At 40.8% G+C, this 15,693-nt stretch overlaps 1 protein-coding gene across 5 annotated transcripts in view; it reads left to right on the forward strand.

The window, feature by feature from the left end:
• The window catches only part of LOC105476037 (neurocalcin delta), a 443,647-nt gene that overhangs the window by 91,717 nt on the left and 336,237 nt on the right, over positions 1–15,693 (forward strand). For 2 of the 5 annotated variants that reach the window (XM_071067931.1, XM_071067932.1), the window contains exon 1: positions 3,854–3,945. The exons of the other annotated variants lie outside the window; for them this stretch is intronic. The gene's annotated coding sequence lies outside the window, so the exon portion shown is untranslated. Of the gene's footprint in view, positions 1–3,853; positions 3,946–15,693 lie in introns of those variants that run through there. 5 annotated transcript variants of the gene reach the window in all.

Genomic DNA, 15,693 nt, shown 5'->3' on the forward strand with positions numbered 1-15,693 from the left:
CTCATGGTGGAAAGTGAAGGGGATCAGGCATGTACAGATATCACATGTGGGGAGAGGAAGTGTTTGGGGGTAGGTAGGTTGCCACTCACGTGGGAACTGAGTAAGAACTCAACCTGAGGGAGAGCACTAACCTGTTCATGAGGGATCTACCCCCTTTCCAAACACTTCCCACTAGGCCCCAACTCTCAACATCACCACACTAGGGATTTCATTTTGACATGAGGTTTAGAGGGGATGAACATTCAAATCATAGCACCTGTTTTACAGGTGAGTAAACTGAGGCACAGAGAGGTCCAGGAACTGGACTGAGCTCATCTAGTAAGTGGCAGAATAGGGAGCCAGTCCCAGGCAGTCTGACTCCAGAATCTTAGTTCCTATTCACTACTTCCCAAGCTCTATCATATTAATGATGTAAAATTCAGATGAGATTGTATATGAAAGTTAAATAAACTCCAAACTGTGAGACAAATGTCAATGATTGCTCTCTTTTAGACTCCTTGGGGTGAAAGGTATAGATACACATGTCTTCCCTCTAAACTGTGTTATTTCTTTTCTGAAGACAGTGCAAGTGTGATAAGGAACATCAGCAACCCATATTCTAACAATCATCATTATATTCCTTTTCTATGACTGTGTAAGAAAATTACCACAATTTAGGGGCTTTGGCTTAAACAACATACATTTATTATCTCAGAGGTCCCAGAGTCAGGAGTCCAGGCACAGAGGACCTAGCACAGGCTAGCTAGGTCCTGTACTGAGAGTCTCACCAGGCAGAAATCAAGGAGGTAGCAGGGCCTGTGAATTCTCATCAAGGCTCAGGTTGCTCTTTGCGTTGGCAGAATTCATTTCCTTGCAGTTGTAGGCCTGAAGTCCCTGTTTTCTTGCTCGCTATTGGCTGGGGCCTTGCTTAGCTTTTAGAGGGCTCCTGTGATTCCTTGCCAAGTAGCCCCCATAGGCAGGTTGTAACACGTTTGCTTTTTTTGAGGACAGCAGGAGTGTGTCTCTCTGACTTCTGATCCCTCTCTAGTTGGCTAGTATGGAGTGACTAGATCATCACCATTTGCCGTATAATTTAACCTAATTGAGGAAGTGACCATCCTATCATTCTTACAGAGTCCACCCACACTCAAGGGGAAGGGATGATACGAGATGTGTACCCTGGAGGGCCATTCTAGAATTCTGCCCACTGATCGTTGTGGTTTTGAAGCTCCAGGGGGTTTCAGCCACATGGCTAAAGTGAGTTGTGGGAAAATTGTGGAATGGGTTACTAATGAATATGGATGTGCCACTGAAATGTATTAATGTGCTATTCTGGTGAATGCTGTAGAAACTGGAGCCCTGCCACTTAGGGCTTCTAGGGGCTTTGCTGCTATGGGAATAATCAAGGCCACCAAATGCCAGGTGGTGTAAATTGCCAAAGCGGTTCCTGGACTTGATCCTGATGAAAGTTGATGCAGCATCCTTGCTGGCTTACAGGCTCACTGTGTTTCTTAGACTCCGCAAGCCCCATGCAGAGCATTGTGTGATGAACATGTCTTATCCGGAGCAGGGATTGTTCTTTGAGAGAATATAATTATTGCCTCTGTCTTGCTGACCCGTCAGCAATTGTTTTCTTTCCTCGTGGCGTGGGCAGAGTCTGTGTGGGAAGGTGCTGGTTTAATTTCTGTCACATCTCACTTGTCCTTTTCTCAGGGGCAATGTAAATCTCAAAATCGATTCAGTTGGGAATTACCATTAGGAGCTCCAGGGTCAATTTGGTACAGTAAGGCAAAGGCCGTCTGGAAATCCCAATGAGTCACGTGGCATAAGGCCCTGTGGATAAGCAGCACTCTTCTTCCCAGACTGGAATTTTGTGTGTGAAGCTTCAATTCCTGCAAACTGATAAACTGAGATGACTTATGAGTGAAAGGGGAGAAGTAAAGACACCTTATTTGGATACATGGTGGGCTCTTTGAAACCTCTGATATTGAAATAATAAAAATCTTTTATTGATGTGAAATGTTTTTATTGATAAAGTGCTATCAGTTCAGGTCCAGGATTGTTTACTCTTTTGTTTTCTTCATGAAAGCAAACCCAACATCTCATGGTAATAAAGGAGGTATACCAAAATGAAGTGCTTCAATGTGTTCCCAGATGGTCATGCTAAGAACTGGGTCCTCTCAAGTTCTAGGCTGAAGGCAGTGGCCTATCAGGAATACTTGAGTTGGTACCAAGAACATTTGTGTATTTGTTATTGTAAGTGTAATATATGTTAGTTGTGAAAAATAACACTGGAAAATTAGAAGAAAGGAGAAAGTAAAAATGCCCTTAATCTCAACACCTAGAGATAGCTCCTGCTATTTATATTTATATCTGTAGGAGATAGCTCCTGTTAGTTTGACATATATAATACATGTATGATATGTATATTACATCTGTCTATACACATACCAAATGTATACAATATCTACAAACTACAATTTGATAGCTTCATTTAAAAACATTTTACAGGTATATTTTGAGATTTTTGACATGTTCTTAAATATTCTTCTATAGTATAATTGTATGTTGGTTAAGAGCATGGAATCTGGGGCCAGATTGCCTGAATTTGAATGAATACTGGCTTAACACTATTTGATTTCCTGGCCGTGGGCAAGTTACTTAACTTTCTATGCCTTTCTTTTATCTCTGTAAAATAGGGACAATAATAGTACTTATCTCATAGAATTATAGTAAAGATTAAATGAGTTAATATATTTATAAATTGCTTCAAATAGAGCCTGCCTTTTAACATTGCCATATAACTGCTTGCTTTTGTTAATGGTTATGTACAAGTCCATCTTCTGAGGGAGCTCTAATTTATTTAACTTATCCATTGTTTGATATTTAGGTGTTCCCAATTTTTATTACTACAGATTATAAAACCCTTACACATGCTTTTTTGTGTGTTGATTAAAAATTTTTTTCTTTACGTTACAGGAAATAAAGCTTCTTGATCAAAATATATTAATATTTTTCAGATTTCTCTTACTTTTTTGGCAAATTAATCTTATAAAAAGTTGACCAATTGGCACTTCCACCTGCAGTATTGTGTGTGTGTTTCCCCTTATCCTCATGTGTCAAGGCAATGGTAGTATCTTATATTTGATATTTGTTGTTGTTTTTTTGAGATAGAGTCTCACTCCATCACTCAGGCTGGAGTGCAGTGGCATGACCTCAGCTCACTGCTGCCTCTGCCTCCAGGATTTAAGGGATTCTCTTGCCCCAGCCTCCTGAGTAGTTGGGATTACAGGCATGCACCACCACGCCCAGCTAATTTTTGTATTTTTAGTAGAAATGGGGTTTCACCATGTTAGCCAAGCTGGTCTCAAACTCCTGACCTCAGGTGGTCGGTCCTCCTGCCTCGGCCTCCCAAAGTGCTGGGATTACAGGCATGAGCCACCATGCCTGGCCTCTTATGTTATTTTGATTGGCATTTCTTTGATTGCAAGCTAGATGTATATTTTTCCATATGTTTAGCAATTTACATTTATTCTTTATAAATTATTGCTTCCTGAACTTTACTTATTTTTACTTTTCTCTTTTAAGTGAAAAAAATATAGTGATATATATATATATATATATATATATTAGGTTATGTGTATATGTGTGTGTGTGTGTGTGTGTGTGTATATATATATATATTTTTTTTTTTTTTTTTCTGTCACCCAGGCTGGAGTACAGTGGTTAGATCTCAGGACACTGCACTCTGCAGCCTCAAACTCCTGGGCTCAGTGATCCTCCTGCCTCAGCCCCCTGAGTAGCTGGGACTACAGGTGGGCATGATTACACCTGGCTAATTTAATTTAATTAATTAATTTTTTTTTTTTTGTAGAGATGGGCCTTGCTATGTTGACCAGGCTGGTTTTGAACTCCTGGCCTCAAGCAGTCTTCCTACCTTAGCCTCCCAAAGCACTGGGATTACAGGTATGAGCCACCATTCCTGACCAGCTTCTGATCTTCTACTAGAGATATTTTGTCATAGTCTCTGTGTTCTTCAAACTGTTTATTATTATTATTATTAGGCTATGTTTCTATAGCAATAATATGATTTTGTGATATAAGTAACATGTGCAATTAGTTGGGGAAAGGGTTGCCATGAATGTCACTAGAAATGGTGCAAGAACATGACCATGTCCTGCCTCTGCAACTTCAGAAATCATTTTGAACGAGGAGTCTTTTGCAAATGAAATTCTATTACTGAAAATTTTTATCTTTGCAATTGTGGTAAATATTGTGACTACCTGGGAGAGAATCTTTTGGTTCATTAAAGAGATAAGTAGGCCGGGCGCGGTGGCTCAAGCCTGTAATCCCAGCACTTTGGGAGGCCGAGACGGGTGGATCACGAGGTCAGGAGATCGAGACCATCCTGGATAACACGGTGAAACCCCGTCTCTACTAAGAAATACAAAAAACTAGCCGGGCGAGGTGGCAGGCGCCTGTAGTCCCAGCTACTCGGGAGGCTGAGGCCGGAGAATGGCGTGAACCCGGGAGGCGGAGCTTGCAGTGAGCTGAGATCTGGCCACTGCACTCCAGCCTGGGTGACAGAGCGAGACTCCGTCTCAAAAAAAAAAAAAAAAAGAGATAAGTAGTTACCTAATGAGAAACTGTCAGTAATCTCATGGACATGTGGAAGAATATTTATTTTTAAAAGCCTAGTCAAGCAGAGGGCCTCAGGAACAAACGCTGATTCACTCTTTTAATTAGTTCCTGGATTCTGTTGCCTTTCTCTGGACTATGGAGACCTCTGGCTACACAGTGCACTGTTACTGAGTGTTGGATCTCAACAGAAGTTGATATTCTTTGTGTTTTCTGATTTTCTTCATGTGAATCATTGTCTCATGGCAGGCTAAAGCAAGTGTGATACAAATATATTGTTAAAATAACATAAAAACATTTAAACTTTGGAAGAGGGAGGGAATGTGTTCTGTTCTAGAAAATAGACCATTATCAATGGGTAAAAGGTCACCATTTTGGGTAAATATGAGGAAGAACTTTGTTATTACAGAAAGAGTCCCCCCATAGCATGGCTCACCTTTTTGAAGCAGTCACTGAGATTCTTCCAGCAGAGACCAGGTGATCAAAAAGTACGTTACTGAATTTAGGATGAAAAAGGTGGGGCCCATGCACTGGGTGAGACCTTGCACTAGGTTACTTCTAGTATCGTTTGCAACTCTTAGAGATTCTACACTTACGTAAGATTTTAAAAACCATGTGTGTACTTATCTAAAGTAGTGAAATTCATAGAAATAGAAAATAGGATGGTGGTTACCAAGGCTAAGGGCAGGGGGAAAAGGAATGTTATTGTTTATTGGGTATAGACTTTCAGATTTGCAAGATGAAGAAGTTCTAGAGGTTCATTACAAAACAAGGTGAATACAATGAACACTACTATACACTTATAAGTGTGCCTACTGTGAGGTTAGCCCTAGGCCAAGCACTGTCAGGGACACATAAGTTTAAGACAGTCCCTGCTTTCAGTTGTCTCACGGTCCATGCTATTAAACCAAAGATGCTGAGCAGCAGCCCAGAAGCCCACACTAGCCAACCATGATGTCATCACTGCCACTGCCATTGAAGGCACTGCCAGAAGCCCAAAGAAACAAAAACACTCCTCCCTTCTTCCGGTCTTACAATATCCTGCTAGTGCTCCCATGACAAAGCCCAATAAGAAGCCAATTGGTGAGTTAGTCTGAGAAATGTGGCGTGCTACTTTCTTTCCCCATCAGTATAGTGGAAGGTATAAGGATGAATGCGAATTTGGGTTGGCAATACACTGTTAGGCACAGTCCACCCCTTTGTCTCCTTTTCATCTATACACAGCCCTCCACCCATATATAAACTTGACAAAGCAGCAACAGCAACATTGCAATGCTTCTGTTGATGCAATTATCCTTTGTACAAATGAAGGCATGCTCACTAGTTCCCTGATAAGGGGGATGCGAAATGCCATTAGTCAGTGCATTTACATTTATATGTTGATGATGTTAATTCCCCTTACAGGTTAATCAAAATCCCATTTATCATGTAACTTACAAGACTAAATTGTAAAGTTAACCACCTAGTTTGTAGTTAACTTATATGACACACTCCTTGTATAACAGACACACTTGGGGAAAGGAAAAAGGCGAAAGTGAGTTCTATACACAAATATGTACAAGGAAGAAAATATACATAGTTGCTATAGTTCTCACTTCTGTAACTGATCACAAAGCTGTGTGTGTGTGTGTGTGTGTGTGTGTGTGTGTGTGTGTGTGTGTGTGTATTTAGAGGGAGGAGAGAGAGAGCAAGCAAGAAAGAAAGATGTAGGATTTACATTTTTATATATCTATATGTCTTCTTTCTTTCCTTATCAACTCCCATGTGCTTTTCTCTTTAACCCCTTGATTGGTGAGGATTCTTTTTCTGAAGGGCTGATGCAAATCTTTACTCCTGAAAAGTCTGTGTCCTTAGTCATCCCTCCTTTGTTGGTGTATTGAAATCTTCTATTAACTTTACTACTGGACATGGAAGTAAAAAGGCACCACAGAGAATCCTCTGGATTACAGACATCTTTCTTAATGCCCCCATTATCCAGCAACAATCTTATTTTAGCTTAGTAATTGGGACCCCAGTTAGCACAGTAGAACCATTTTGGTTTGTACAATGGCTTAAGGAGTCCGAATGACCAAGTGGTAATCTCAAACTCTAGTTCAGTGCAACCATTCTGGTTTCTGCAGCTGGCTTTTCTTTTCTGGGAAATGAATAACTTTAAATGAGCAGAGCCCAAAATCTTAGGCACAGGTAGCAACATTTTTGTGACTAGCGTATTAGGCATAATAATTAGAATAGACTCTCCCATTTTAATTTTTGATTCTCCAACCCATGTATTATAGATACGGGAGGAATACCACTCTCTAAGGGTTGTTGATTCAAAGCATGTACTTCATCCTGTAAGATATAGTGCCATCGACTTTCAAGAGGTTACCTCCCAGTTAGTGACAATTGAGCCTTCAGTAGGTGATTCCATCATTCTACCAGGTCAGCTGCTTCTGGATGATGGAGTATATGGCAGGACTAGAGAATTCTGTGGCTGCAAGTCAATTGCTGCACTCTTTTGTTGTGAAATTAGCGCTTTAATAAGAAGTGATGTCGTAAGTGGTACCACAATGGTAAATAAGGCATTTTCTAAATATGTAATTGGTGGTACTTGCAAAAGGCAAACCCATATCCAGAGGAAATGTTGATTTCCCTGAGAACAAATCTTTGCCCACTTCATAATGGAAAGAATCCAGTGTAGTTCACCCACCATAGCATGGCTAAATAGTCCACCTGGACTCATTGCTGGCCCCTGCTGTTCGCAGGGTGAACACACAGTAATGGTGCTAGCCAGATTCACTGTGGTGAGCCTACATGTAAGACTCTTTGATTACTGTCATGACCACTCAGAAGATAAATCTATGGAGAAGTTATTAGGGTGGCTGGGAAGAAATGGCTGGCTGACATCCTCAGAATATGTTATCTTGTCCCCCTGATTATCGACAGCCTTCTCTGCAGTGGACGTCCTTTTGTGAGCATGCACATGAGATACAAATATTTCCCACTCATTGCCTTTTCCAAGAGGTCATCCATCTGCCTATTCCTCCGTCCTCCTTTTTAGCAATTTTCAATTCTGTTCTTTCCAAGTCGATGACCATCTGGCCAAATCATTATCCATTATGTATGAGTTAGTGTAGATTTGTACTTCTGGCCATCTTTCAGTCTAGACAAAACAGATATCCAGATGTGTTATGAAGTTCTACCAACTGGGAGGATTTTCTCTCTCTACTAGTTTTCAGGGCCACCCCTGAGTGGATATATAACAGCCTGCTTCTAGCTGTTGCTGATGTATAATGGAGTATCATATGCAAAACGTGTCCGAGTCTTTTTTTCCCCTATCATCGTCTGATTACAGGGAACTCCTTTTGAAGCCATAGGTGTGGATTGAGAGAGAGGCAGCAATGTATCACGAGTAGGTGGCCATAGGAATCTGAGCCATCGAATCATATGGCTTACTTGTATCCATAGGACTTGCTACAGACCCATCTTATATACCACTTCCACTTGGTGACAGAGGGTGACTTCACTTAGCTGATTTTATGGTTTGGTGGATTAAATGATGACCTGTTAGTTTATGGTGGGCAGCAAAGCTCATATGGTCATCTAGTGTCCTAGGGCAGGAGTTCTGTCTTCACAAGAGCCTGAAAATATACTTTCAAGGGGAAAAATCAGCAGCTCTTACTCAGAGAGAGAAAATTAGCAGAAGAGGCTGGTTTTGCTCCAAAACTCTAGTACTCTAAGCCATGATTCTTACATAGGGCTTACTCTAGGCTTGGACACAATCCCCTTTTGTACACGGGGAAATGAACTACACCTCCAGGGATCACAGGGAGATCAGAGGCCGCAGGGTTCTATGATTAATGAACATCTTTCCTTTCATGTTTTCATACTCAAATTCTATTTCTTCCTAGCTAACATTTTTCTAATATCGATCATAGCAATTTATTGAATATATTTTTGCTCACCTTCCTTTAATAGGAATTATTATTGCCTTATTTACCTGTTATACCTCTGAAAGTGATCAGATTTTTCATGTTTTCAAGGAGTTTGATGGAGATATTTTTCTTTACTCTTTTTAGATCAAACTACATCATTATAAAATAAAACACAGATACAACCCCCACTGCAAATCAAATATGTAACATAGTGAATTACCATAAGGCAAACACATTTGTAACTACCATTCAGGCCAGGAAAGAGAACTTCACCAGCCTCCCTAGAAGTCTCTTCTGTGTGACCCATCTCCTTCATAACCCCCTTCACTTTATAAGTAACCATTACCTGGACTTTCATATCAGTTGCCCAGCTATGCATCCCTAGATACTATAGCTTAGTTCTGCTTGTTTAATGAATGTTGATATGCCATTCTTTTAATTTGTACATTCCTGCTCCATCCCTTTCTTTTTCCTTATTATTTGTCTGTGGATGAACTCAGCCTTCTGACTTGTAGAGTTTCTCATAGGCTAGATTTTGCTGATTGCAATCTTATGGTACATTTCATTGTGTTCCTCTGTATTTCTTGCAGCGTGGTGGCTGGAATTTGAGGTTTGATCAAACTCAGGTGCAATTCGTTTGGCAAGATTATAGATGTGTTTTTCCATCAGGAAGCAGATAACATTTGTGTTGTTTGTCTTTTTGTAATATTAACAATGGTTAATGCTTAGATTCATTTAGTTATTGGGGCTTCTAAGATGATGATATTCCACGTTGACATTTTTTTTGCATTTATCACTTGGGATGCAAAGAATTGCTTCCCTTTATCTACTTTATATTTTATTTATTTGTTTATTTATTTATTTATTATTTTTTTGTGATGGAGTCTCATTCTGTTTCCCAGGCTGGAGTGCAGTGGCGTGATACTGGCTCACTGCAACCTCCACCTCCTGGGTTCAAGTGATTCTCATGCCTCAGCCTCCCAAGTAGCTGGGATTACAGGCGTGCACCACTACATCCAGCTAATTTTTGTATTTTTAGTAGAGATGGGGTTTTGCCATGTTGGCCAGGCTCGTCTTGAATTCCTGACCTCAAGTGATCTGCCCACTTCCAAAAGTGCTGGGATTACAAACATGAGCCACTGTGCCCAGCCCCTTATTTACTTTTTGGTTACCCAGTGATATAGTTCATACAGAGAGACAAGATAAATATTTGATTCTTTTTATTGACCAGGTTTCATAATAATAAGTTGGTTCTCTTTCATCCTCCAAAGGTTTATATACATACGTGAACTTGTGGACTTAAGCATTTTTAATGGCTTCCATTTAATTGCAGTTATCTTTCTGAAAGCTCAAATTATTGCATCTTTGACCAGTGGAAGCCTTTGAAAGTTGGCTTCTGTTTGTTTTTTCCTGGATGTTATTCTTGGATGTTCTTTGTGGATATAAAACTCTTGTGAACTGAAAAATCAAGAACTACTTCTCCAGCGCAGGCCTTTCTCTGATTTATTCATGGCCTTACATGACCAGGGAATATGTTTTGAAGAGTGGGGCACACCCTCTATAGAAAGGGAATACATGGTTTCTGTTTACAAATATTGCTGGCTTTGTCTTAAGAGACCAGAACGCTGGCTTCCTGTTGAGCCATTCTCCTCTGGAAATGAGATTGCCTCACCAGTGTTGTTCACCTTTTCCGGAAAGATCTGATATGAATAGTTTTCTTTAGAATAACTTATTCTTTTAGGAGGCATGTGCTCTTGTCTAGTCAAATATCTGGAATAAAATTGAAAATAGTTGGAAACCTGCCTTTTAACATTTACCCCTGAAATTTTCTATGCAACCCAGTAAAGAGCTATAAATAAACTTTAGGAATAATATAATTAATCTTACTAAATGTGAGAGTGCTTCAGGCTTCTTTGCGTGCAGTAGGAGGACTTGCATTAAAGTGAGCTGTGCCTTCAAAATGTAATTTCGCATCCTGACCGCAAGCTTATCGCATCCCTCCCCTTTTAGTGACCTGTTTTTCCTTCAGCTCGAATGCTGTGTTTTTGGTTTTTATCTCTAGCTTGGGCAGTTCTGAACATTTTAACTCTCTCATTTTTGTTACTGTGACAGTGACTTTATGGAAATAGGGCCGTGAAGGTTTTTATGATGAAACATTGACAGGAGAAGTAATACTTGGCCCAGCACATGAAACAGAATCACTCACAAGAAAGAATAAAGGTGATTTTGAAAAGCTTATGACATCAATGTCTGTGACAATTTATTTTGGCTTATAGCATTCATGTTTGCAGGCTGAGTAATATAGATTTTCACTTACGAGTTCTATTGTAGAAGACCCTTCCCTCTGTAAAAGATCTGATTCTTTGGCTTTAAGTCTTTTGCCTGACATTCAGGGCCCTCCACAGATTTATTCCTGTCTCCCTCAAAAACACTTAGTGACTTCCTGTTGCCTGTTGGATTAACTATACACTTTTCACCATGATTCCATTTTTACCTCTCCAGGCCCATCTCCCTGTCTTTCCTATGGACATCTCTTCAGATCAGCTTTTTTAGTTGCCTCCACTTTCCTGGTATACCCTACATTTTACTACTTTGGTCTTTGCTCACACAGTTTCTTCTATCCAGAATGACTTGCTCTTCTATCTGTATCTGCAGAGATCCTATCATTCCTCCTCCTCCATGAAGTCCTTCCTGATTCCTTCAAAGAAATATCACTCCTCTGAATTCCCAGGCAATGTCTTCATGACAGTTTCTTTATATTATTTTGTTATGTGACTAGCTGTTGTTGCTATTATTTATGTGTTTGTCACCACTCTGGAGTGACAACCATACATCCAAATTTTCCTGGGACACTCCCAGTTTATACCTGTTATCTCAGCACCTTGTCTGGTTAGTACCCTCCTTTTACTCTCAAAATTATCTTGGTTTGGACAATAATTAAATGGTCACTTTTGGAACAAATGACCAGAAGGTTGGGGCTGCATCATGCTCATCTTTTAATCTCTAGTCACTTAACACAAAGAGCAGTGTAATTCACATATGGTGGGCAAAGGAATTAGCAGAAAAGAGATTGGCTTGTGTTGGGGCAGGGACCACTTTGCCTGGGTCATCAGGAAATGCTAACCAGATTAGTTTTTATTCCTCCCAGAGATAGTCTTCCTAATGGTACTGCCCAGGGGCTATTATTTTCCCATCAGAAGGTTGGGATCCCCCAGGGTTTGATAAACAATCCTTCCCTACGTGAAGGCTGCAGGCATTGTTCCCCCTCAGTGGCTAGTGCATTTAGAACTTCAAAGGAGCATACTTGGGCATTGTGTAGAATATTTAGTTCACATGTGAAAGAGGCTTGCTTTATTTACTTGCATTCCTTTTTATTTAAAAAATTAACCTACAGAAAAGTTATAGAAAATAGTACATAGTCATACTCTCTTCATTTTGCTACATTTGCTTTCTTTCTCTTGCTTTCTTCCTGTATATACACATAGGCTCAACTTTGTGTTTAAGTAAGATGTATGCATAACTGTTCAGTCTTTTCCTGAACCGCTTGAATGTAGATGAGGATATCATGATACTTCACCCTTCAATACTTCTACATGCTCCTCAAAATAAGGACATTTTTCTATGTAAACAATATCATTACTACACCTAAGATAATAATTTCACAAAATCATCTCAAATATAGTCCATATTCAAATTTCCTCAAACTTGTTTGGGATCCAGAATCCAAATCTTATCTTGAAACACTACAGTTCCCATAATCCCCATGTGTCATAGGAGGGACCCAGTGGGAGGTAATTGAATCATGGGGGCAATTACCCCCATGTTGCTGGTCTGTGGATAGTGAATGAGTTCTCACAAGATCTGATGAATTTATAAGGGGCTTTCCCCCATTTTGCTCATACTTCCCCTTCCTGCCGCTGTGCGAAGAAGGGTGTGTTTGCATCCACTTCCACTATGATTGTAAATTTCCTGAGACCTCCCCAGCCCTGCAGAACTGTGAGTCAATTAAACCTCTTTCCTTTATAAATTACCCAGTCTTAGATATCTCCTTATAGCAGCATGAGAATTGACTAATACAGTAAATTGGTACTAGGTGTGGGGCACTGCTGTAAAAAAAATGTGGGAACCACTTTGGAACTGGGTAACAGGTAGAGATTGGAACAGTTTGGAGGACTCAGAAGATAGGAAGATATGGAAAAGTTTGAAACTTCCTAGAGATGTGTTGAATGGTTTTGACCAAAATGCTGATAGTGATATGAACAATGAAGTCCAGGCAGAAGTGGTCTCAAATGGAGATGGGGAACAGGTTGGGAACTAAAGTAAAGGTCACTCTTGCTATGCAAAGAAACTGGTGGCATTTTGCCCCGTCCTAGAGATCTGTGGAACTTTGAACTTGAGAGAGATGATATAGGGTATCTGGCGGAAGAAATTTCTAAGTGGCAAAGTGTTCAAGAGGAAGCAGATCATAAAAGTTTGGAAAATTTGCAGCCTGATGATGCAATAGAAAATAACTATTTTGGGGGAAGAAATTCAAACCTGCTGCAGAAATTTGCTTAAATAATGAGGAGCTGAATGTTAATCACCAAGATAATGGGGAAATGTCTCCATGGCATGTCAGACACCTTCACAACAGCCCCTCCCATCAAAGGCCTGGATGCCTAGGAGGGAAAAATGATTTTGTGGGCCAAACCCAGGGCCTCCCTGCCTTGTGCAGCCTTGGGACATGGTGCCCTGCATCTCAGCTGCTGCAGTTCCAGCCTTGGCTGAAAGGAGACAACATACAACTCAGACTGTTATTTCAGAGGGTGCAAGCCCCAAACCTTGGCAGCTTTCACGTGGTATTGGGCCTTTGGGTGCACAGAAGTCAAGAATCGTGGTTTGGGAACCTCTGTCTAGATTTCAGAGGATGTATGGAAATGCCTGGATGTCCAGGCATAAGTTTACTGCAGGGGCAGAGCCCTCATGGAGAACCTTTGTTAGGGTAGTGCAGAAGGGAAATGTGGGGTCAGAGCCTCCACTGGGGTACTGCCTAGTGGAGCTGTGAGAAGAGGGCCACCATTCTTCAGACCTTAGAATAGTAGATCCACTGACAGCTTGCACTGTGTGCCTGAAAAAGCCATAGGCACTCAACACCAACCTGTGAAGGAAGCTGACAGGGTGGCTGTACCCTGCAAAGCTACAGAGGTGGAGCTGCCCAAGGCCATGGGAGCCCACCTCTTGCATCAGCGTGACCTGGATGTGAGATATGGAGTCAAGGGAGATTATTTTGGAGCTTTAAAATTTAATTACTGCCTTGTTAGATTTCAGACTTGCATGGGGCCTTTAACTTCTTTGCTTTGGCCAATTCCTCCCATTTGGAATGGCTGCATTTACCCAATTTCTGTACCTCTATTATATCTAGGAAGTAATAACTTGCTTTTGATTTTACAAGCTCATAGATGGAAGGAACTTGCCTTATCTCAGATGAGACTTTGGACTTGGACTTTTGGGTTAATGCTAGAATGAATTGAGACTTTGGGGGACTGTTGGAAAGGCATAATTGTGTTTTGAATTGTGAGGACATGAGATTTGGGAAGGGCCAGGGGCAGAATGATATGGTTTGACCCAAATCTCATCTTGAATTATAGTTCCCATGTGTTGTAGGTGGGATCTGGTGGGAGACAATTGACTTATTGGTGCAGTTACCCTCAGTGAGTGAGTTCTTACAATATCTGATGGTTTTATAAGGGGCTTTCCCTGCTTTTGCTCATACTTCTCCTTCCTGCTGCTGTGTGAAGAAGTATGTGTTTGCTTCCCCTACCATGATTATAAGTTTCCTGAGGCCTCCCCAGCCCTGTGGAACTGTGAGTCAATTAAACCTCTTTTCTTTATAAATTACCCAGTCTCAAGTATGTCCTTATAGCAGCATGAGAATGGACTAATACACTGTTATTCTTGTGGCACCCCCCAAAATGTATAGCTGTAGACATACGTTCCCCCTCTGCACACCTTTTGTTATACTTAAGGATCCACATGCTTCAAAGATATAACATGATTTTTGCCCACAGGAAGTTTGTAGTCTAGGAGAAAAAAGAATAAGATGGAAGTGCATTATGTATCATGGGTACTCCAATTTAATTCTGTTCAGGGCACAGGTGAGTTGCTAGGGAGGCAGTGGACTTTTCTATCTGCATGGTTGGGGACAACAGAATATTATGTACACATGGAGTAAGGCTGGAGCTACTACTCATTGATTTTTAAACTTTTATTGAGTACTAGGCACTGTGCTAGCCTCTGGGGATGCACTTTGAACCTGAACCATCTCTACTTCACAGAAGTGAGTACTCATTGTGGGTGATGAGCTTTGAAATAATAACCTCAATATTAACTATATAACCATGAGTTGTGATAAATGCAATGAAGGAAAAGAATAGTGAAGAGCATGTAGCAAAGACCAAACTTCCTTTTGGGGTGGGCATGATGGGAGGTCTGACTGGGAGAGTCACATTGACCCTGAGTCAAATAATGAACCTGAAGAATGAGTTCAAGTTAGGTGAATGAAGAGTAGCTAGCAAGGGGTCTCCATGTTGAAATGTCTCCACTGAGGAAGGAAGCGGAACCTACAGAGGGCTGGCACAGCTAGAGTTGAGCCCGAGAGGAGGGTAGTCTCAGGTTGAGAGGCAAGGGACAGGTCATACAGGGCCCAGGAAAGAAGTTTTCCTCTTGAAAAAAGAAAAAAAACATAATCGTTACATGGGCTCTTTTGGAGTTGGGATGGGGAGCAGTTGGTTTGTTAGGACATGGAGAACAAAGTATCCTGATAATTGGAAAGCAAAACAACTTGACAAGGCTGGAATATGGGATGTGAGGGAGGACATCGTGTTGAATTTTGAATTCTTCTTAGAAGCAACAGGGAGCCATTGAAGGGTGAGTATGATCAGAGGGGTGATGTATCAAAAGTGTATTTAAGAAAGAGAAATCTCAAAGATGAATGAATTACTTGAAGACACTGAAGGCTGGAGGATCTTGCAGTTGTCCAATAGGTAGAGGACGAAGGCTTAATTAAGGCAATGGAAATGGGTGGAGACCAGAAGACAAAGTTCTTCAGTAGTCACTATCTGCGGGATTTGGTTATTGATGAGAGGAGGAGGAAGTGGAGTATTAAATGGTGTTCAGGCTCCTG

Source organism: Macaca nemestrina, chromosome 8, assembly GCF_043159975.1.
Source record: "Macaca nemestrina isolate mMacNem1 chromosome 8, mMacNem.hap1, whole genome shotgun sequence".
Lineage (NCBI taxonomy): Eukaryota > Metazoa > Chordata > Mammalia > Primates > Cercopithecidae > Macaca > Macaca nemestrina.